Raw genomic sequence first — 23,222 nt, forward strand, 5'->3', positions numbered from 1 at the left:
TATAGTTGTCAGTCCACAGCTGTTCAAAAGGTCATTAAAAATGTTGCTCTGCTCACAGATCTGGGATTAGGATGGACACCAAACATTTGTTCATTTTGGCTAGTTTGTGGTATGTTTGGCTCTTTTACTCTTCCAATTTGCATGTTGTTTATTGTTTGGGTTTTTTTATTTGTTTATGTCTTTCAGAGTCTTTTGGGAGTTTTGTAGTCTCCAAATCAAATGAATGAATGAATGAATGAATAAACAATAGCAAAACTGTTCAGCATTGGAACAAATTGTTTTGCAAGTTGTTTGGCATTTTTTGAAGCTTTGTTTGCATGGTGTATTTGTAACAATCTTGAAACTCCAGGTTTTTCCACTGAGCCAAAAGTTGAAACAAATGATGTGGAGTCATTCCATGTCTCCATCACTGGAGGTATTGAAAGCAAAGTTGAACAGCCATTTGTCTGGGATACTCTACCTGGGCAGGGGATTAGATTAGAAGACCTCAAAGTCCATTCCAACCTATAATTTTATAATATCTCAATATAACATTGACCTCTAACATTCAATGTTGCATTCAAGGTCAGGAAAAAGGGTGTTCCTTACATTAATTTTTCCATTTTCAGCACTGTAATGTCAGGCTCAAATAATGAGGAGTATTCATGGAGTTCAAAGCACAGACATGTTTATTACTGCTACCTGCACACAAGAATTTGGTCAACTAACAGTCAGAGCTAAATTGGCGCTAGATAAGGGTCAACAGAATATATGGGAGGCTGGACTTGGGTCTTTTGTGGCAACGCAATGACTCCAAACCGATGACACATTTAAGTCCACCTTCCAGCTCAGCCTGCTCTTCTCCTACATGGCAGATCTGTCAAAAGGCCATACACCCATGCTTCAGTTGGCTCCATCATAACATGGCATTGAAAGACTCCCTCTCCAATTCCCCAATGCAGTGCATGGTGTTTTCTGGCTGTTCTTCCTCCCTTTCCCCCTCCCCTTATAAGTCCAATATCTAAATGAGGACAGTTGCTTTTTTTTTTAAAGATGTACAAATAACTTGCCCTCACCTGTCAAGTGTGCTCCTTATATTTTACTGGGCCCATTATGAACGCAATCTGCCTGTCGAGGATTTGCATACTTCCTTTCGGGTGAAATAATGATGGCAATCTCTCTCCCTGCTCTCCCATTCGGAGTGTCTCATTTAACCGCACCTGCGAAACCGACAGGCGCGGAGATGAGAAGTGAAAGAGAGCAGTTGATTAAATCATCATCAAGTCGGGCCTTCGAAAGTCAATCCTGCTTCCCGTCCGCAATGATATCCCTTTATCTTAAAGTAATGAGCTATGGCACTTCTGCATCGGGTAATGTGATAAGTTCTATTAGCACGTTCCATTTGCTTCGCAGGCAAGGGCAAGGCATCTCCACAGTCTTGTATCGCTGCAATCAAAGCAATTGGCTTCCCAGGAGGAGAAGAAAGAAGCAAATGTTCAGGGTGATATTTTTTTAAATGGATCGCAACATAGTGGGGATGGAAGGGAAAAAAATGTTGGAGGTGGGTTGTGCATTAGTTTAACCCGCCACATGCTTTGACTTTAAAGGCAACCTCTGCCTTCTTCAATACCATCTTTAAGTCCATTCTCCAGTTGCTATACAATTTTCTTACTCATCTCTTTTTATTGTTTGTCCTCTTCCTGCAACTTCTTATAGAGTTATATTTTGTTTATTAATGTCTCTCACAAATGAAAGTGAATATATGTCTCCCAGGATAATCCAATTTGGGTTGGTCACCAGGACCAGATGTTTTGTCTTCCGAGCTTTCGGACTCATGCTAAAGCCCATCTCCAGGGAACTTCTCTCCAGAAAAGTGTGAGTTGTTCTGTGTGTGATATTTAAATGATGCCTGTTGTATGTGGCTTTTTAGATGCTGATTGGGGTGTGTTGATGGCTAGTTTTTAAGTTGTTGGCTGTCATTTGTGTGTACTACACAGCCCTCGCTTTCTAAGTACTTGATAAGCTGATGGTAAATCACCACTCCTGTTGACTGACAAAGGGCCTGTTTCCCAAACTTCAATCACTTCCCTGGCTGTTTTTGTGCCTTCTCATCCAACAATCTTAATAGCTGCAAACCTGAATGTGTGCTCTTGTTCATTGCAGTGTGAGGCTACCAATGAGTTCGGATCTCCTCATCTGACCACTTGCTTGTGTTCTTTTTAATCTGGTGGTTAGCTTCCCATCTGTCCTAAATAGTCACAGGGACAATCCATGCAGGAGATTCAGTAGCTCAGGGTTGACGTGTGGTGCTCTCTGAGCTTGGTTGTTGTCTTGCAGATATTTCCTTATTAGCAATCACCCTCAAGATAAGCAGAGACCAAGAAATCCCCACCTACATTGACAAGGCAACCCACTAGTATATAAACAAAGAGCAAATCCCACCCGTTTCTAGCACTGATGATGTTACCTAGGTGGGTAATGAAATGCCTGCAAGAAAACTACCAAGCTTAGGGAGCACCAAGGATCCCATAGTAACCCCTTCTGATTTTTCTTCCACAACAATTTTGTGTGATAGGTTGGGTTGGCCCAAACTTGACCACTGACTTGGAGGGGACTAGAATCTGAGTCTCCCCATTCCAGAATCTTCACCATATACCATGCCAACTCTTATGTTGAGAGAAAGAGACTGGCCCAGAGTTACCCAGTGAATGTATGTGATTAAAAATGGTCTTGTCATAGTCCCACATATTTCCTAGATACCATACTGAGTCTCAAGAGTTCTTAATGTGATTTTTGTTCTAAGTCAGTTGATTGAATTGTACTCTTAGATTGCATTCCCATAAAACAGTCATTGGATAATAAATTAGCTTCCATTCTGGATTCTTATATGTTGTGATTCCTCGCCAGCCAGTGGATCCGGCAACTGAGTCTAAGGAATCAGATAAGGAGGAAGGGCCTGGAATGACATTAGAGTCAGATGAAGGTTCTGAGGAGCTCCAAGACTTACAGTTGGGTGAGGAGCCTGGCCCTTCTACTCACGCTCAGGCTGAGACACAGCTGTGCTGGGAACCTGAGTTGGACAGTGATGAAGAACAGTTGGGACAAATCCAGGATGCACAAAAGCACAGGCAAGAGAAGCGAGTAGGACAGAGGAATGCAATGGGGCAGCTTCAAAGGCAAAGGAGAAGGCATTAGAAAGCCACACCTTGGCTGAATTATAAAAGGGAAGGTGTGGGAGGTGCTGGTTGCTGAAGGCAACCGTTCATGTTGAGGATCGAGTTTCTGTGGACTGTGTTTGTTTGCCTCAGACATTGACTCAGGTCTGTGAGAATAAAATGGGTTGGGTTTTTTGTGTGGTTCCTACCTGTTTCTTGGAAGAGGTGTTTCTCCTTATGAGTATAATAAGGACTCATGCAGGCTGGGACAGAACACCTATAGTACATTGAACTATAAACTCGCTAAATAGCATAGACTTTCACAATATACGAAATCCCAAACATAAAATAAGGAGAATGACAAATCAAGATGAAGACCAATTGAGCTTTGCATTGAGTGAAAAGCTTCAAGATTGTGGGTGCTCATTGTGATAGAGGGCCAACCTCCTTTCGTACAGACATATTTCAACTTGATATGTATGTTGCTGTTTTGTCTACAGAAGAATTGACACTCATTACCTGAAACCTCCATAATAGCAGGAACAATGAGCTGAAATCAGGACTTACAGCCATATATTGTTTGATTCTGTACACTGGTCTTCTCATTTCAATTTCTTTTGTTGGATGAAAACAAAAATAACAAGAGGTAAATCGATGATGATGATGATGTTATCCATTCAGTTGTGTCCAACTCTTGGCAATTCTATAAGCCAGATCTCTCCACATCTTCTAACCTTTCACTATTTCTTTGAATTCTTCTATGCTCTGGCTGGTGTCAGCTTTGATGGTGCCCAGCCACTGTGTTCTTTAACAGCTTTTTATCATAATTCTTGCCAACATAATTGCTTTCTCCAGTGAATTCCCACACATGACATGGCCAAAAAAAGATGACAATCACAACTCCCCTCCTTTTAATCCCTCCCAAGATCAAATCTGCTCCCACCCTTTTAGCCTTTTGAAAGGCGTTTGAAGATATGGCTATACCAACTAGCTCAGGGCCCTAATAGGGATGCAGCCTGTTGGAGGTGGCTGATGGAGTAGAGAACACCCCGCTTCCTCTCTGTGTGCACTTTCCTCCCTTCCTCTCCATCCTGCTTAATTTTATTTTAATTGAAATTTTAAATTTAGGACCTTTATTTTTTGTTTTACTGTTTTATTTTGCGTTATATTCAATGTCTGTAAGCTGCCTAGTGTCTCCTTTAGTGAGATAGGCGGGATACAAACTTGATAAATAAATAAATAAATGTGTTTCAATGCAAAAAGAGGCATGGCTTTGATCATGTGATTGTGACCATGGTCTTGACTTTTTTTGACACACTCATACACACACATACACGCCCTTGTGGGTTTCCTTGACTGGTGGCTTTGTTCAGTCACACACCACATATTCTGTATAAAATGCTAATACAGACCTGACTTCTGCAGCTAATGATATAATACTTCAAAGACGTACCAGGTAGAACATTATTCTAGCTATTAAAATAAAAATAAAAATTGTGCAGCAGCTGAACTATCTCCAAGGAAGAAAAATGAAAAATTACTTTAGAATGTGAATACATTTGCGAAAATGAAACCATGTCTTACGAGCCCCAGATGACATTTTGCTAGTTTGGTAGCGAACACATAATGGTCTGGAGATGGAAAAGGAAGCAAATATAAATATTCCATTGCTTCCTAATGCTTTGTATTTTTTGTTAGTCAGTGTAACATGAATATGAAATTCAGTTTGATATGTTGCCTTTAGCCATTTGCCAATGGCTAGGTCTATGCTCTTTGAAAGGCACATTTAGAAGTTTAAAAGCATGCTATGGGCATTCTCACAAAATGGCTGTTTATGGATCAAGAGGTGAGGGGGAGGCGGGTTTCCGGTTCACATAATGGCAGTCAAGCACAAAAGGCACCATTCCTAGAAAGCAAATGGATGATGAAGGAGGAGGAGGAGGAAGAGAAGGAGATGTTGTCATTCTTGCAACTCCAGGAATCACCCTGAACCTGGGGATCCCCTCTAGCCTTGGTGGAGCAGTGGGCTAATGCCTCCTTAAGTAACACCAGCTGCCTGCAATTAGTGCAGGTTCGAGTCCCACCAGGCTCAAGGTTGACTCAGCCTTCCATCCTTCCGAGGTAGGTAAAATGAGGACCCAGATTGTTAGGGGCAATAAGCTGACTTTGTAAAATGCCGCTTGGGGCGGGGCAAAAGCCCTAATAAGCAGGCATATACATAGAATGAAGGCTATTGTTAAGCACATTGATTTGTGCTTCTTAGATGGTAAGCCACGCTGAGTCTTCGGAGAAGGGCGGGATATAAATGGGATAAAAAACCAACAACAACTAAGAGATATATTATTTTTAAACCTTCATAGAAATATTGGGTTGAATGAAGCATCTTGGATGAGAAGTGAAATTCTTCAAAACACACACACACACACACACACACACACAGAGAGAGAGAGAAAGTCCAGTTGCCTTTTGAAAAAGCACCTTTGGGACTTCTTGCTCAGCATTTGTGTCTTTCATTCAAATTTGTTCCTTTGATTCTGGTAACCTATTTCTTTTCTCATTGTGAATCCTATTAGCCAAGGCATTAGCGAGGTATTGACCATTATAAGAATTCCAGTATTAACTTTAAGCCTTGGTGAATGGCGTTGCTCTCTTTCAACTTCTAGCCCCCCCATTCCTCCCCCTTCCTTTTGCTTCTTTTCTTTCTGACTGTAAACTGCGAACATTGATGGTGATGATGATGACGATGATAATACTAACAAATATCACCCGATATACAACTCTTTGGGAGCTATTTTAGCTGACGAAAATGCCATTAATCCATAAAGAAGGGCATTCCTGTATGATCCCTAGAAAAAGGCAAAAGAGAAATGCCATATCCCAAAGGCTTCATAGAAGGTCACGCTCAGTGAATTAGGCCAGATAAAGGTTGCGTTGAAATAAAATGAGGCCACGGGCTTCACTGAGGGAAGAATAGGGAGGCAGAATGAGGAAGGGATTGCAAATGGGATCCTAAATAAATTTAATAACGAATGAAAATAAATAAATGGATTCAACCAGGCAGGCTTTTCGTAGGATCAGCCTTGCTACTCTGATGCAGGAAATTGGTCCCTGGGATTTTCTCCCTGCTTTCAGCAAAGGAAGCATTTTTTTTTTCTTTCAGAAGAAGGAGATCAGGTGGTGCTGCTTCAGTGTCATTTTTGCCCTCTTCCTAAGCTGTCAGCTTGTCCTGAGAGAAGAGATGCAGGAGGATATTGTTAGCAACACAGAAAGGCATTCCAGGAGGTTGGCCAGGGTTTGCCCTGGAGTCTCTTTACGTTTCCTGTAGAGCGAGAAGGAGAAGGAGGCAAAGATACATTAACAGCAGACTCCCAGCTGGAGAAGATGCCAGATGTCAACAATAAATGGATTTGAAATATGAAAGTGGGACTTTTTCCTTGCAAGATACACTGAAGTGTATGTGGCTTCAGAGGCTACTTTTCTCACACTCCTCGGAGAGGCCAGGTTGAGTTCATATGGCAAAACATGCAGTTAACCACCAGTTCAGCCAGCTCAGAGTTTGGCCAGAAATTCACGAAACAGCAAAATAATCTCTTGCCTAGCTAGACTAAGATCATTTCAACTGAAGAGAGAAGAAACTGATCAATCGGAGAATACTTCTTTATTTCAAGGCCCAAACTTGAAATAAAATTTCTGACTGTGAGAGCTACGAAGCTGTACACCATCTCTTCTTCCTGAAATTGTGCGGGCTCCATCTCTAGAGGTTTCAAGGAAAAGTTGGACCTTTGTCGTGGATGGTCTGAGGTGTTTTAAGGGCAAGGAGTTTATTTGTTTTATTTAAAAGATTCATCTGACCACAGTTATGTAAAACTCTGGGCAGCTTACAGCAAGAATAGATAGATAGACTTTATTGTCATTTTTCCCCCCTGTGGGCACAATGGCACAGATTAAAAATGAAATTTAGTTGCTTCCTCTCAAAGTGCACACATACATAACACCTTTAAAACCTACTATATACCACATAGGTATAGACCTACATCCTGACATATAACTAACATATAAATATTATTCACTGTCCATCTTGAATACATAATGGAAGGAGGAAGCTTTAGAGTTCACATGGTTAATATTGTATGGAACTAAGCTGTGACTGAATCTGGATGTTCTGCTTCGGATACCACAGAGCCTCCTCCCAGAAGGTAGCAAGGAAAACAGGTCATGAAGAGGATGTGTAGTGTCCCAGACAATCTTGCAAACCCTGCTCAAGCAACGCTTATCTGCCATGTCCTGGATGGAAGGGAGGGAACTGCCAATGATCTTTTCGGCCATCCTCACCACTCTCTGCACTGCCTTTCTGTCTGAAGCAGTGATGCTTCCAAACCAGACTGTTATGATGTTTGACAGGATGTTCTCGATCATCTCCCTGTAGAAAATGGTAAGGATAGGGGAAGGATAAAACCCAGAGACAATAAAACTAAGAAAGCCACATGTCTGATTCACAATCTCCAGTCCATCAAGCCATACAATCCTCAAGTTCTAATCTCACTCCATCCCAGTGCCTGCCTGAAGGAAAAAAAAAAACAATTTTTCATGGCCTTCGGGTGGTTAAGAATGAAGACAGCTTGCTGGATCTAAAAGGGTATGGACATAGGGCAGGGTCTGCTATGGAAGAAGCATGCTTTTAAGTTATCACTAGATGGCAACATTTAAGGAAGGGGTTTGGAATGTGCCTATCCAGTCTTAGCCTAAAGCAGAGGTCCCCAACCTTTGGGGCACCAAGAACTGGTGCCATGGAGAAAGGTTTTTCCACGGACCAGAGGGGGTGTGGTTTTGAATACTGCCTGCATCTCGAGGATGGAGCTTTCCTTGTTTGTCGGCCCACGTGCTGGCATGCTGCGGCCCAGTACCAGTCTATGCACAGAGGGTTGGGGACCCCTGGCCTAAAGGAATAGCTGATACCATCTGGAATAGACGGTCCTGCAAATAGAAGACCTTTAAAGACTAAAAGACCTCTAAGGTCCCATTCAACCCAATTATTCTGTGCATTTTCTACAGTTCTCCCAGTTTAGTGTTGATCTGCCCACAGTCTGGAATTCGATCCTGACAGTCTCAAGGTTGACTCAGCCTTCTCTCCTTCCTAGGTGGGTAAAATGAGGACTCAGATTATTGGGGGCAAAATGAGAGTGCTGTAAAGCACTATGAGCTGTAAGTGCTATTGCTATCTAGGCCATAAGTGGGCAGTCTGTTGAACACAATTATTGAGTAAAGCCTGCTACCTGAAAAGGTGGCCCGCCCTTGAATTTAAATCAAGTTATTGTCACTGGCATCTGTTAGGAGCCCAATCTAGCCAAAGGACTGAAGCTACAAGGTGGCGCATCTAAGAAGCTTTTGAAATTATTTATTACATTTCTAGCTAAAGGTTCAAAGAAGCGTATATGGCCATCAAATTTCAGTGAATTGGCATCTTTACAAATGGATTAAATTAAAAAATAAATAAAAGTCCTCCTCCCAACAAGTCCGGTAGAGATGTTTAATTGTAAGGTAGATGTCCCAAGCGCATCCAGGTAGCAACCAGGTTTAAGTGGAGATTTCCAGCCTTAAAGTAATTTACTGGTACTTATTACCTGGACAGAAATCAGTGTGCTTACCTTTTGGTTTCCCTTCCCTTTCTAGACTGTTTCTATAGGTAGTCCTCAACTTACGATCACAACTGAGCCCAAAATTTCTGTTGCTAAGTGAAACGTTTGTTAACATTAGTGGCTAGAATGCAGCACTGTAGGCTTAATTCAGCTCACTGCCAGCAGTTTGGTAGTTGGCTTCTCACTGGCTGAAGGTTGACTCAGCCTTCCATCCCTCCGAGGTCAGTAAAATGAGGACCCAGACAGATGTCACATGTCTGCTGACTCTGTAAACCACTTAGAGAGGGCTGTAAAGCATTGTGAAGCGGTATATAAATCCAAGTGCTATTACTATTGCTAAGTGAATTTTTAGCCCATTCTACAACCTTTTTTTGCCACTTTTTTGTTAAGTGAATCGTTGTGAAGTTAGTAACACAGGTGTTAAGTGAATCTGGTTTTCCCATTGACTTTGCTTGTCAAAAGGTTGTCATAGTGATCACATGACCCCGGGGACACTGCAGTCATCATAAACATGAATCAATTGCCAAACATCTGAATTTTGATCACATGACCATGAGGTTTCAAGTGGTGGTAAGTGTGAAAAACGATCCTAAGTCGCTTTTTTCAGTGCTGTTGTAACTTTAAACCTTTGTGCCTGTATTTAATCCGTATTGTTGTAGAACATATGATTTGACTTCTGCTGCAATTTTAAATGTAATTCTAAACTCTCCTTGGCAAAACTGACGCAAATCCACATGGTCTTTTTTTTTTGCTTTTCACAATGTGGAAAAAGCCGTCCCACCCACTCCTCATTCCACTCCTCCAATGATTGACAGGTGTGGCTCAATCTCAATCTGTTTGTCTCCAAGCCTTTTTTTTTCTTTCCTACTCCTGCTTTGAAACCATGTTGGCATCTCCCCATCTTTGTCACAAAAAACCCCCCTGAAAATGTCAACCCCTGTGATGGGAGAAGGTTATGTCTTCTGAGTGTGACACCCCATAAATTTAACATAGATCATCTTGCTTTTTTGAACAGAATGGCTTTTCATAGCCATGGGTGTTTCTGTCGACCTTTCTCGGAGATGCCAAGTTGGGCACGACGTTTTGCCAAGTGTGTTTATTGCTTTTCTATAATGTATGAGCCGGAGGGTCCTTCCTTTGCCTTATTTTCGCGTGCCAGACACTGCTCTGAAGGAGAAAGTTATTAAACGGCATGGCTCAACCATGCTGAGAGTGAAATCAGTGACATTTAGGGTCAGTGCAAGAATCCAGTGCCACAAATGGAACTCGTTCTCCCGCCGTAGTTGGTGCGTAGCTCGGCCAGACTTGCTTGGCAAGTCACAAAGCCATCAGTCAGAAGGGGTAAAGAGGTAGCGTACATCTCTCTGTCTATCTGTCTGTGGAGCTTCTCAGTCATCCAGGTCAAAGGTGCTTTTTCAAAAGGCAACTGGACTTTTTTTTGTTTTTCCTTGAAGACATTTCGCTTCTCAGAATTGAAGAAGCTTCTAGGACAGTGATGTCAAACCTTTTAGAGACCGAGTGCCCAAAGTGCAACCCAAAACCCACTTATTTATTGCCGGGTGCCGGGTGGGCATGGCAGATTGGGTGGGTGTGGCCAGGGTCGGTGTGGTCACCTCAATGTTGCTCGTGGAGAGGAACGCCTGTGTGTGTGGGGGGGTGTGCAGGGTTGGGGGAGATTCAGGGGGTCTCTGGCAGGTGGGGTGGTAGGCAGGAGGCTCCTCCTGTGGGGTGAGGTGAGGCAGGGCAGGGGTGCCATTGCCATGGGGTAAGGCAAGGGCTGGGGTGGCGACTGCCTTACACCATCAGCCCCCGCACACAGAGGCCAGCGAGCACATGGGGGCCGATGGTGTCTGTCAGCAGCCACAGCCTGCTGGATCCTCGACCGGCACTCTCTGGGGCTCCGCAGCCCGCCGCCAGCAGTTCAAAGAAGCTGCCTCTGAGGTGGATGGCCAGCCGACATTGAGGAGGTGATATAGTGGGTCGTGCCTGGGAAAAGGAGAGCATGCAAGTTCAGGAGGGACAGGAAATCAGCCATGCCGGGATGCATCCAGCTACATGGGGCCTCAGTGAGTTAGCAGGTGGCTGGTTGAAGAGGGACAGTTGCCGTCTCCGGGGCATGGTGCACGTGACCACCGAAAGGGCTCTGAGTGCCCCCTCTGGCACGCGTGCCATAGGTTCACCACCACTGTTCTAGGAATTCTCTCTCTCTCTCTCTCTCTCTCTCTCTCTCTCTCTCTCTCACACACACACACACACACACACACACACACACACACACACACACACCACAAATACCCTCTCCTATTTCCCTATAAAATCAGCTTGGCACCAGCTCCGATTCCATAATGGAAGCCAGTCGGCCTCGGTCCTTTACCATATGCTTAGCTCTGGAGAGAAGGTGCTGCTGGGTATAGCAGTAATGATTTGATGGAAGAATTAAGTGGACCTTGAAATTAGAACTGGACTGTCGGAAAAGGCAGGAAAGCATAATATATTGGCAGTGGAAACGGTGGTTCCTGGGGATTGTATTGCTTCCAGCGTTCTCTGCAGCATCGCTGCTGCGCAAGATAACATCGCATGTGAAAATTCAGATGGTGTTGATTAGCTTCACAGTGAGATCTAATGAGTTATGGCTTGGGTAGATGGCAGGGGGGGAAAAAGACACTCGCTCCTTTTCCCCAGTTAAAGCTGTGCAGCTTAGAACACAACACAGACCTACACCCTCACCAACATGTACTAGCTGGCATAACAAGGAGGCAGAGATTTAATGTCATGGCAAAGAATTCTAGGAAAAGACATAGCTTAATTTTAAAGCCCTTCGTTTGCATTTGGAAGGCCCTGATATCCTAGGGAAATATCAGCCAGTCCCAGGAAGATATTTCATGGCTCCTGAAATGTCCCAATATTACATTATCAAAATTCAGCAGCCTACCACCACTTAAAGCAGAGTGATTGCCTGCCAATAAAAGGAATTAGGGTTGCTAAAAAGACCACCTCATAATGCCAAATATAATTTTATAAGCCAAAAGACCTTGACATTCCCTCCCGCTTTCCTCTCCTCCCCCTCTGGTGATGTTTTCACCTCCCCATTGATGACTCTTGCTAGCCTCATCTGCAGGTGAAGCAAAAAAAAAATAGTGTGCTCTTGTAATCTACAAAAAAAGGGCCAGCCTGGAATTACTGAAGTAGGTAGATAACAGAATAACAGAGTCAGAAGGGACCTTGGAGAGCGGATACAACACCCCACCCCACCCCCACCCACCCACCCCGGCTCCAGTAGGAACCCTGCAACCTTTCAGACAATCCCAATCTCTTCTTAAGAGCCTCCAACATTGGAACTCTCACAACTTCTGGAGGCAGGTTGTTCCTCTGGTTAATTGTTCTCACTGTCAGGAATTTTTTCCTTACTTCTAGGTTGCTTCTCTCCTTGACTAGTTTCCATCCATTGCTTTTTGTCCTGCTTTCAGGTGCTTTAGAGAATAGCTTAACTCCCTCTTCCTTGTAGCAACCCCTGAGATACTGGAACACTCCTATCATGTCACCCCCTAGTCCTTCTTTTCATTAAGCATGCCCCTTTTTTTATTAAACACACCAATTTTTTTGCAACTGATCAATGATAAGACTTGATGGTTGTGTTCATACGTGTTTATATTGAGCCAAAATGGGTTTACATATTTTGTCATTCCGGAGGTGGTATGTGAACCAGACCATCATGTCTAGCTAGCGAGGTTGTTTATAGTATTTTGCATAATATGTTTTTTTTTTATTTTGCTCTGCTTTATTTTAATCCTCTATGTAGCATCCAGCATCATTGCTTTGCAATAGGAATCTGTATACATCAAATGAATGAATGAATGAATGAATGAATGAATGAATGAATGAATGAATGAATGAGTGAATGAATGAATGAACGAACAAGATTATATAATTGGGCATTTAATATTATGTGATCTTGTGCTTTGTTAAACTGAGTTAGAGGTATCATGTTGAAATTTGCAGAGACATTCCCAGTTGAGATCAAAAAATAAAGTTGAAGCCTTAATCACAGTTCATGAGCAAAGTTGATGAACTGAACAAAATGGGCAAAACTTGAAGGGAAGAATAACATACAGAAGGTTGAGTTGTTGTCAGATGTTATTCCAATGTTATACAGCACTCAAACAGCTTTGAATTGACCTGTTCTTGTTCTAAGCACACCTGATGCTAGCCATTTCCCAACTCGGCTAGGTCTATCCCTCCCTTTTGGCTTTTCAGACAGTGGTAATCATAATCCCACAGATTAGAGGATTAGGAAATAATAATAATAATAATAATAATAATAATAATAATAATAATAATAATAATAATAATAATAATAATAATAATAATAATAATAATAATAATAATAATAATAATAATAATACCACCCTTTGAGGTCTTCTAGTCCAACCCCCTGCTCAGGCAGGAAACCCTATACCATTTCAGACAAATGGTTGTCCAGTCTCTTCTTGCTAACTCAAAATTTCAGTCATAAAAGTAGGTCATGGTTCTGCTTCATCAGTGGTGCTGCAGCCTGACTTTTTGATGTGACATCTGTCTGGGATCTCATCCTGTTCTCCTTCCTTATCCATGAGTAATCATACATGGGAGGCACAGAATTCTATTGGGTTTTCTTACTAGCCACTGAAAATAAAGGCTTGTGCTTTGCAGCCCAACTATTTTGGAAATAGCCTTTTTTAATGAATATAAGAAGACCCCTGCTGAACCAGGCCACAGCCCATCTAAACCAGTTTTCTGTGATTCACGATGGCCAAATAGATACTTTTGGGAAGATCACAAAGCCAGACTAAAGGGTGAGAGCCACTTCTACTGCCATCTCCCATCATTGTATATTTCAGACAGTCTGTCCGCAATTCAGCATCCAAGGTAGAGGTAAAGGTTTTCCTGTCCAGTCGTATCTGACTCTAGGTGGTGGTGCTCATTTCTGTTTCTTAGCCGAGGGAGCCAGCATTGTCCAAAGACATTTCTTTGGCCATATGGCCAGCAAGGCTATATGCCAAAGGCACACAGAATGCTATTATCTTCCCACCAAAGTGGTATCTATTTATCTACTCGCATTTGCATGCTTTTGAACTGCTAGGTGGGCAGGAGCTGGGGCAAGTAATGGGAACTCACCCTTTTGTGTGGCACTCGGGTCTCAAATCTGGGCTGTCAACTTCCTAGCTGATAAGCTCAGTGTTGTTATCCTATGAACCATCGTGCCCCCCCTACCCCCATTGTAGTAGTCATCAATAATCTTTTCCTTCACAAATGACTCTGGTTTCAATTTAATAACATACTGAGTGTAAAAGTGTTCCCCGTTGTTTGATTCCTAAATATTCCTGCGTTCAGTTTTAATGGACTTTGAGCTTGTCCATTAAAAGCAATGAGAAATGTGAAGATGCCATGACTTACATCAGGGGTCTTCAAACTTGGCTGCTTTAAGACTTATGGACTTCAGTTCCCAGAATTCTGGGATTTGAAGTCCACAAGTCTTAAAGCAGCCAAGTTTGGAGACCCCTGACTTACATTCTTGCATCAGATATTCAGGTGCAATTATGAAAAGCTAGAGAGGTGAGGGCATTGAGCATGCATCATCATTTTAGTGTGTCATCATAATTTGCCATGAATGAGTTGTGGTTGTAAGTTGAGGACTACTTCTAAAGATTTACAATTTATGACAGTGAACCTTTCTCCTGTCCGGTATAGAAAATGTAGAGTCCAATCCCCTTTAGGCTGAACTCAACTTCTGGATGAACACATGAACACATCTATGCAGTTTTCTTTGCAACATTATGTTGTTTGGCATTGCCTTCTTCCAGGGTGTTGTTTGTTGACTTTTCAAGCTAATCTGCAGCCCTGGCATTCCCTGATAATCTCCCATCCAAATACTAACTAGGCTTGAATTTGCTTAGCTTCCATGCCCAGACAAGGTCAGTTAGATGCTGAGATTTCTCATAGTCTGGCTAATTTGGCCAAAATGTAGGGAAAATGTTGACCTTGAATGGAGGACAGAGTTGTTCCATGTAATTGAGGTTGTATTTGATATTAGTTAGACATGCTGTGGCCTTCACCGGGTGGGCCATTTTCAACCCTGCAGAAAAACTTGATGTGTTCTGTGAGATTATACCTCTATAGGTTACACCCTTGAAATGAATTTTCATTAACACAGAAAGCTTTCGACATCTGTGGATTGTTTTTGAAGGTAATATTTTCCTTTCTATTTCAGTGTGACAGCGACAGTGATCAAGAAGAAAAGGTAAAGTCAGTTTCTGGTGTCATATTCCCCCCTTTGTGCGGTGATTTCTGGTATGGTTCCTGGTTCTCACATTTCATTTTAGTTCATGTGAATTTTAGTCTGAAATGTGTAAAATCTTTGCTGTGCTAAATCTATAACCTCAACATTCCATCATGGTCCATGCTTGACCAAATATGATTTCTCCTCTGTTGAGCTACTGGATCCATAATTCACTTACTGTAGACTTCAATAGCTATGTAGTGGGAATTTCCTGTTTGCCCCTTTGTCTGAGGCATAAACCGTCCTGTGATTCTATATAGTTATCCAAAATGGAGTCATGCATAAATCTGCAAGGCCTACTGTTAAAACCAGTGTTCTCATTCTCAGCAATTTTAATATGTATGGACTTCAACTCCCAGAATTCCCTAGCCAGAATACTGGGAGTTGAAGTCCACACATCTTAACACTGCAAAAGTTAAGAATTGGTACTTTGAATAAGGATAAGTAATTGGGCCATGTCTATCGTCCACTTTCAATATCCCCAATGGTTGTAGGTATTTTAATCCAAGCCACCTTAGACAATAACAGGGACTTATTAGTTATTAGCAATTATGTGAAATTAAGTATTTAATTAATTTAAATAATTAAATTAATTATGGGAAAATATTATGTTGTTCTGTGGATGGTGGGACCACGTAGTTCATTATTTAGCTTTGACACCTGTGACAGTATTTTGGTTATTTGTGCAAAATCAGTAATTCTGCTATTTTAAATACAGGTAGTCCTTGACTTATGACCATAATTGAGCCCAAAATTTCTGTTGCTAAGTGATACATTTGTTAAGCAAGTTCTGTCCCATTTTACGACATTTCTTGTGACAGTTGTTAAGTGAATCACTGCAGTTGTTAAGTTAGTAGCACGGTTGTTAAGTGAATCTGGCTTCCCCATTGACTTGGCTTGTCAGAAGATCACAAAAGGTGATCAACTAAGTGACCCCGGGACATTGCAACAGTCGTAAATAAGAGTCAGTTGCCAAGCATCCAAATTTTGATCATGTGACCATAGGGATGTTGCAATGATCATAAGTGTGAAAAATGGTGATAAGATCCTCTTTTCAATGCCATTGTAATTTTGAATGGTCACTAAATGAACTGTTATAAGTTGAGGACTACTGTATTGACTTTTCTTTTGTTGAATATTGATGCTTGAAAATTGGGTGGTAAAGGTTTCCTTTTGTCCTACAAAGTTCTTTTACTTGCAGAGTTGGTGCTCAAAACACACTGGAATCGATTTCAAATATGGATTCATTGGCTTCAAAATATATTATATTGGATCGACACCATTATATTTCTTAGCTTAAGACACTGGACATCACAAGAGGGCAGATGAATACAGATAATACAATATAAATGGTGTTATGCATGTGTTCCCCTCCCCCAGCCCCCAGAAAAAAAAGCTCTCCATGGAATTGTTAATACATAAATGGCCATAACAAATTAAAACTGTTTTCTCAATCCAGTTAAATTACTACAGAACTAATTAACAGGCTACACAGCTTTCATTGACAGTATTTATGTTTGGAATGCAAGCATGATTAGTGATCTTCTTGTTGGGGAATGATGTTGGTATTGACTATGGCATCTGCAGTTTAGGAACCATAAGTTTGTCAGTGATGAATTAAACCTTGTGATGTAGCAGTTCTTGTTTTGTTTTATTTATTTATATAGACATCTTACCAATCCAGCAAGGCATGAAAATCAAGGTTAATTGTGATTTACTCCTGCTAGTGCAAAAATGATAGCAGTGAACACTCTAGAACTGGACAGGGAAAACACAATTGTACCTTTGTGATCATATTACTCTATGTGTGGTGGTGTGTGTGGGGGGGGGAGGGTTTGAGGCTATATCAGGCCGGTTTTATACGATATAACACAGGCAATAGTTGGTCATGTAGGCCAAGTTTTTTTTAAAGGTACAGTAGCAAATCAGTTCAGTTGTTAAGTGAATCCCACGTTGTTAAGCAAATCTGGCTTCCCCCATTGAGTTTGCTTGTTGGAAGTAGTCTGGTAAGGTCTTATATGGCACTTACGTGACCCTGGGATGCTGCAGCCATCATAAGTACATGCTAGTTGCCAAGCACCTGGATTTTGATCACGTGAATGTGGGGATGATATGATGGTCGTAAATGTGGGGACCAATTGTAAGTCACTCTTTTCAGTGCCGTTGTAACTTTGAACAGTCACTAAGTGAATGGCTGTAAGTCAAGGACTATTTGTAATCCAATCAGAAGTTGACTAAGGCAGGGGTAGGCAACCTTGGCTCTTTTATGACTCGTGGACTTCAACTCCCAGAATTCCTGAGCCAGCATGGCTCAGCATGGAAACCTCTCCCTTTCTCCTCAGCATGGCTGGCTCAGGAATTCTGGGAGTTGAAGTCCAGGAGTCATAAAAGAGCCAAGGTTGCCTACCCCTGGACTAAGGTATGGGTCATGCCTCCAAGTCCAGAAAGGGATGCAACTGATCAAAGGATTCCCTGGCCACATTGTGTAGATGAAGATGTGTATCTAACACAACTCACCTTGAAGCCCCAGGTTCTTCTCTCCACCTTGAGCCTTTCCATTTCAAGGTGTTTTTGATTTCTCCTCACCCTTCACCAGGAGTGAGATGAATTCATTCTGTGTGAATTTTAAAGAAAGATAAGTTGCCTTCTTAAATCGAATCGGTTCCCTCTAGAGAAGGGGCTTTCAATCCTTCGTGCGCGGGCACGTCTCGACAGCGTTCTAAGAGTCTTCCGTTCCCTTCATTGCAAATTCAGCAAACATTGCTTGTTCTCTTAAAAAAGAAAAAGGGAACGAAAGGAAAAAAGTGACATACCATCATTTGAACGGGTCAAGCATATTCAGATGAAGACAAATGGCGCTTATTTGATTTCTTTAAAATCAGGAAATGAAAAAAGGGCCCCCTGGAGAAATTATGTTCTGCCTGACTTCGAAGATAGACCCGAGGCATGGACTACAGATATGAACAGGCATTTCTCTTTTCTTTCCTTTCCTTGATTCCCCCCCCCCTTTTCTCTCTTTTCTTAAATCTCTGAAGGACAGTTGAAGCTGTCAGCTTCCTGACATGTGCATTATCCATGTCATTTTAAACCAAGTGACCTGGAGAAGGGAACACTCTGGCATGACGTGATAATGGTCTGTTGGATGAAAACACAGACTATAAAGAATAGCTCTGTGTTATTGCTTTGTTTAACTGACAAGTTGGAACTTCCTTTCTTTCAGACAGATAGTAATCGCTGGGATTTCTCTCTCTCTCTCTCTCTCTCTCTCTCTCTCTCTCTCTCTCTCTGTTTTTTTTTGTGCCCCCCCTCTCTCAACTTGTCTGAAAATGGCAAGAGCTTATAGCATTAAAATTGAGGAAAATCCTGAGAAAATAAGACAGGAAATGACAGGCTGTTTGGCCTGAGCCTAAGAGCTAAAATAATTCCTTTTCCAAGCATGATTATTGAAAAGTCTCTTTAATAAGGTCTATCAAGAAGGAAAGAATGGAAGAACTTGAATTCTATGAACTATGTCCCATCTATAACTACTACACCCCAATTTATATTAGGACAGAGAAGTCCTTGTTTTCTATTTTGACCAATTTTTTTTTCCTGAACCAGCAAGGTGGCAGGACTCTTCATCAAACCCTTTTTGCTTCAAGTGACAGGAGAAAAAATTGGAATGCTAGAATCATTTTCTCTCTCTCTTCCTCCCTCTTTTGCTAACCCCACACATTTTTTGTTTGGTTTTGTTAAAATAATTCAGAAGATAATATTTGTAGCTTAGGCTGAACTATGGGGTCTAGAATGGTATGGAATGGTATGGAATGGTATGGTATGGTATGGTATGGTATGGTATGGTATGGTATGGTATGGGATAGGATAGGATAGGATAGAATAGAATAGAATAGAATAGAATAGAATAGAATAGAATAGAATAGAATAGAATAGAATAGAATAGAATAGAATAGAATAGAATAGAATAGAATAGAATAGAATAGAATAGAATAGAATAGAATAGAATAAAGCTGGAAGGGACTTTGGAGGTCTTCTAGTCCAACCCCCTGCTTAGGTAGGAAACCTTATACCATTTCAGATAAATGGTTGTCCAATCTCTTCTTAAAAACTTCCAGTGTGGGAGCATTCACAACTTCTGGAAGCAAGTTTTTCCACTGATTAATTGTTCTAACTGTCAGGAAATTTCTCCTTAGTTCTAGGTTGCTTCTCTCCTTGATTAGTTTTCATCCGTTGCTTCTTCTCCTACCTTCGGGCGCTTTGGAGAATAGCTTGACTCCCTCTTCTTTGTGGTAGCCCCTGAGATATTGGAAGACTGCTATCATGTCACCCCTTGTCCTTCTCTTCACTAAACTAGGTAAAAGGTAAAGGTTCCCCCGCACATACTCTAGGGGCCGGTGTTCATCTCTGTTTCAAAGCCGAAGAGCCAGCGTTTGTCCGAGGACATCTCCGTGGTCATATGGCCGGCATGACTAGACGCCAAAGGCACATGAACGCTGTTACCTTCCCACCATAGTGGTCCCTATTTTTCTACTTGCATTTTTACGTGCTTTCGAACTGCTAGGTTGGCAGAAGCTGGGATGAGTAATAGGTGCTCACTCTGCTACGCGGCACTCAGGATTGGACCTGCCAAACTGCCGACCATCTGATCGACAAACTCAGTATCCTAACCCACTGAGCCACCGCGTCCCTTTTCACTAAACTAGACATACCCAATTCTAGCAAACATTTATATGTTTTAGCCTCCAGTTCCCTAATCATCTTTGTGGCCTCTTCTTGCACTCTTTCTAGTCTCAATATCTTTAGCTCAACCAGTGACCAAAGAAAATGGAAAGGGTAATCTAATGCATCTTATCTCCTCTGATGAGTAATTAGAAATGCCTAGATTTGCCACCAATCAGTATGAGAACTTTGTCATGCAAACAATGAGCTCAACTAATGAGCCAGGCTCATTCCTGTGTGTTGACTAGCAACAAATTGCTCTTGTGTGTACTTCCCTGGAATTCTAGCAAGAAAGGAGAGGAATCTGGATCCAAATCTTTCTTCTCTCTGCCAATCACCGCACGTAAGAGGCTTCTGAGGCAGAATTGGTTCTGCCGTTTGAGGAGAAATGGGATCTCCCAGGTCTCCGAGGTTGCTCAACACTCCGCTCCAGACTTTTGCCTGATTTCTGGAGGTGATTCATTCCAGCGGCTGTCCCTTTTGTCACACCACAACTCGGTTGTCACAGGTAACAAAAGCTTCCCTTTCTCCACACCCACATGTTCAATTCAGTGCCATGCTTCTCCTTCCCTCCCTTCCTCTTTTTTTTTGGGGGGGGAGTGGGCCTATTTTGTGTTGAAAATTTGTATTTACTTTGGGAATGTAATTTGTTCCTCATGGATAATATGACCCTTAGCAGAGCTGGATCATGGGTTAGTTGAAGTGATATTTTCCACTAATGGTAGTCGTACATCATTGCTGTCAGCTCGGGTTAGGAGGCGAGCACGTTACAGCTCCATTTTACCTCTTGCAGGCATCGGGGATTATTTGCCATGAGTGAGTATGACATGACCGCACTACAGAGTGCATTAAAATTTTACTAGCTTCTCCGGCAACTTCCCCACTTTGGCTGGTGCTGGAGGCAGGCAGACAGGCTGATGGATATCTCCCAGGCCCTCACTGCCTTCGCCAAGGAGACTCAATGTCAGCACAGAGGCTAGATCGGCAGCAACTCCTGTTCCATGTCACTATTCTCCTGACTTCCACCACTGTCTTTTGGAATCAGCCTGGGCTGTCACCAGCGCGTGGCAGAGAATGTGAAAAGGTGACAATATTGGGGAGGGGGTTTTTTTTAGCATAGGGAAAACAAGGAGAGGTTAGCGAGGTCCAGTTAGATAGGCTGTCTAGAGCAAGGGTGTCCTACCTTGGCAACGTGAAGCATAGCTGGCTGGGGAATTCTGGGAATTGAAGTCCACATGTCTTCACGTTGCCAAGGTTAGACACCGCCGCTCTTAAAGAGTCAAAAAGAGAGAGAAGTGCAAAGAGATTTCCTGTGTCTAGGTCTCCAACGCGAGGCTTGGTGTGGCCCTAGTCTGCAGAGTGACACCGTTCCTGGGGCTGAGCAGACTCCATCACCTGCCTGATTTTAATTTTCTTCCCATTTTTGTTTTCATTTCAGTGAGAATCTAGTGTGCTGCAAAGCAAAAGGCCATCTGCAAAATGCCGTCTATATATTCAAAAAGGAAAAAAGAAAGAAAGAAAGCACCCTCTCTGGGGCTCAGCCACACACTAACCCCAGAGGCAGTTGTAAAAAAATAATAATCCAGCAGTGAAAAGCTGCAGCCAAATGCTTTCTTACACAGTCAGCTAAACTGGAAAGGGCCTTCCTGCTAGGCTGGGAGGTGTGGAGGAAAACAGTCAGAGTAGCTTGCTTTGGGGGAAAGCGTGTTTTCTATCCCTACTTATGACATAGTCTCACATTTTTAAACGTGCCAGCAAAATGAAAAAAAAGAGTTATTTCTTTTCTGAATAAGCAGGGGTAAGACTGATTTATTTTAAAATTATTTATTTATATTTCATATTTCTAAACCACCCAGTTCCCTCAAAGGAAGGAGGATTATAAATGATGCTAAATTATTGCATCATTGAGCAGAACAGTTTGAAGAGACCTCAGAGATCATCTAATCCAACCCCTTTTTGAGAGGAGTAATCTATCACCAGAGCATATAGATTAGAATGTAGATTTGTAAAACTCGGGGTTAGAAAGTTGGAATATGAAGCAATTAGCTTTCCAGATGCCATAAAGTCATTCTGGACTACAACTTGAGTAAACTAGGATGAATGAGCCATTACTGAGGCTCTTGTTTATAGGTAGACCTCATTTACTGACTGCCTCATTTAGCAACCATTCTAAGTGATGATAGTGTAAAAAATAAATGGCTTTGTGATCAACCCATTAATTTATGACCGTTGCAATATCCCATAGTCATGTGATCACTTGTGGGCACTTTGTAACTAGCTTGTGACAGAGTTAACTCGAACACTGGGCACTATCTAACAAAATGAAATTCAATGGTGAAAAAAATAAGGTTCTATATTTAGGCAAGAAAAACCAAATGCACAGGTATAGTATAGGTGGTACCTTGCTCAATAGTAGTAACTGTGAGAGGGATCTCGGAGTCCTAGTGGACAATCACTTCAATATGAGCCAGCAGTGTGCTGCAGCTGCCAAAAAAGCCAACACAGTGCTAGGCTGCATTAACAGAAAGATAGAATCAAGATCACGTGAAGTACTAATACCACTTTACAATGCCTTGGTAAGGCCACACTTGGAATACTGCATCCAGTTTTGGTCACCACAATGTAAAAAAGATGTTGAGACTCTAGAAAGAGTACAGAGAAGAGCAACAAAGATGATTAGGGGACTGGAGACTAAAAGATATAAGGAACGGCTGCTGGAATTGGGTATGTCTAGTTTAATGAAGAGAAAGATGAGGGGGGACATGATAGCCCCAATATCTCAGGGGCTGCCACAAAGTAGAGGTGTCAAGCTATTCTCCAAAGAGCCCAAAGGCAGGACAAGAAGCAATGGATGGAAACTAATCAAGGAGAGAAGCAACCTAGAACTAAGGAGAAGCTTCCTGACAGTTAGAACAATTAAGCAGTGGAACAACCTGCCTCCAGAAGCTGGGAATGCTCCAACACTGGAAGTTTTTAAGAAGTGACTGGACAGCCATTTGTCTGAAATGGTCTAGGGTTTCCTGCCTGAGCAGGAGTGATTGAAGCAGAAGTGAAATCATAAATCTGTGACAGTCATATGATTTTCTGCTTAGCTACTGTGACATTTAGCTATAGAATTGCCAGTCTCAATTGCGGTTACTAAGTGACGACTACATACAAATGTTTAATTTGTGCAAATTCCTAGTAAAGACCTAATATTTATTCTGGAGCATTACTTTATAGTAGTTATTTTCCAAATATTTAAGTAGATGTTACGTAGTTGCTTGAAAAATAGTTTTTAAGTGCTCCAGAAGAGAAGCCTCAAATTGCAAGGAAAATAAAAAAAAAAAAGCTGGATGTTTATTTTCAAGCTTGCTGTAGATTCTTTACCTAGGCTGGGATATGGACAAGATGGCTCCCGTACAACTCTGTAAGTTTCAA

Source organism: Vipera ursinii (genome assembly GCF_947247035.1).
Source record: "Vipera ursinii genome assembly, chromosome: 1".
NCBI lineage: Eukaryota > Metazoa > Chordata > Lepidosauria > Squamata > Viperidae > Vipera > Vipera ursinii.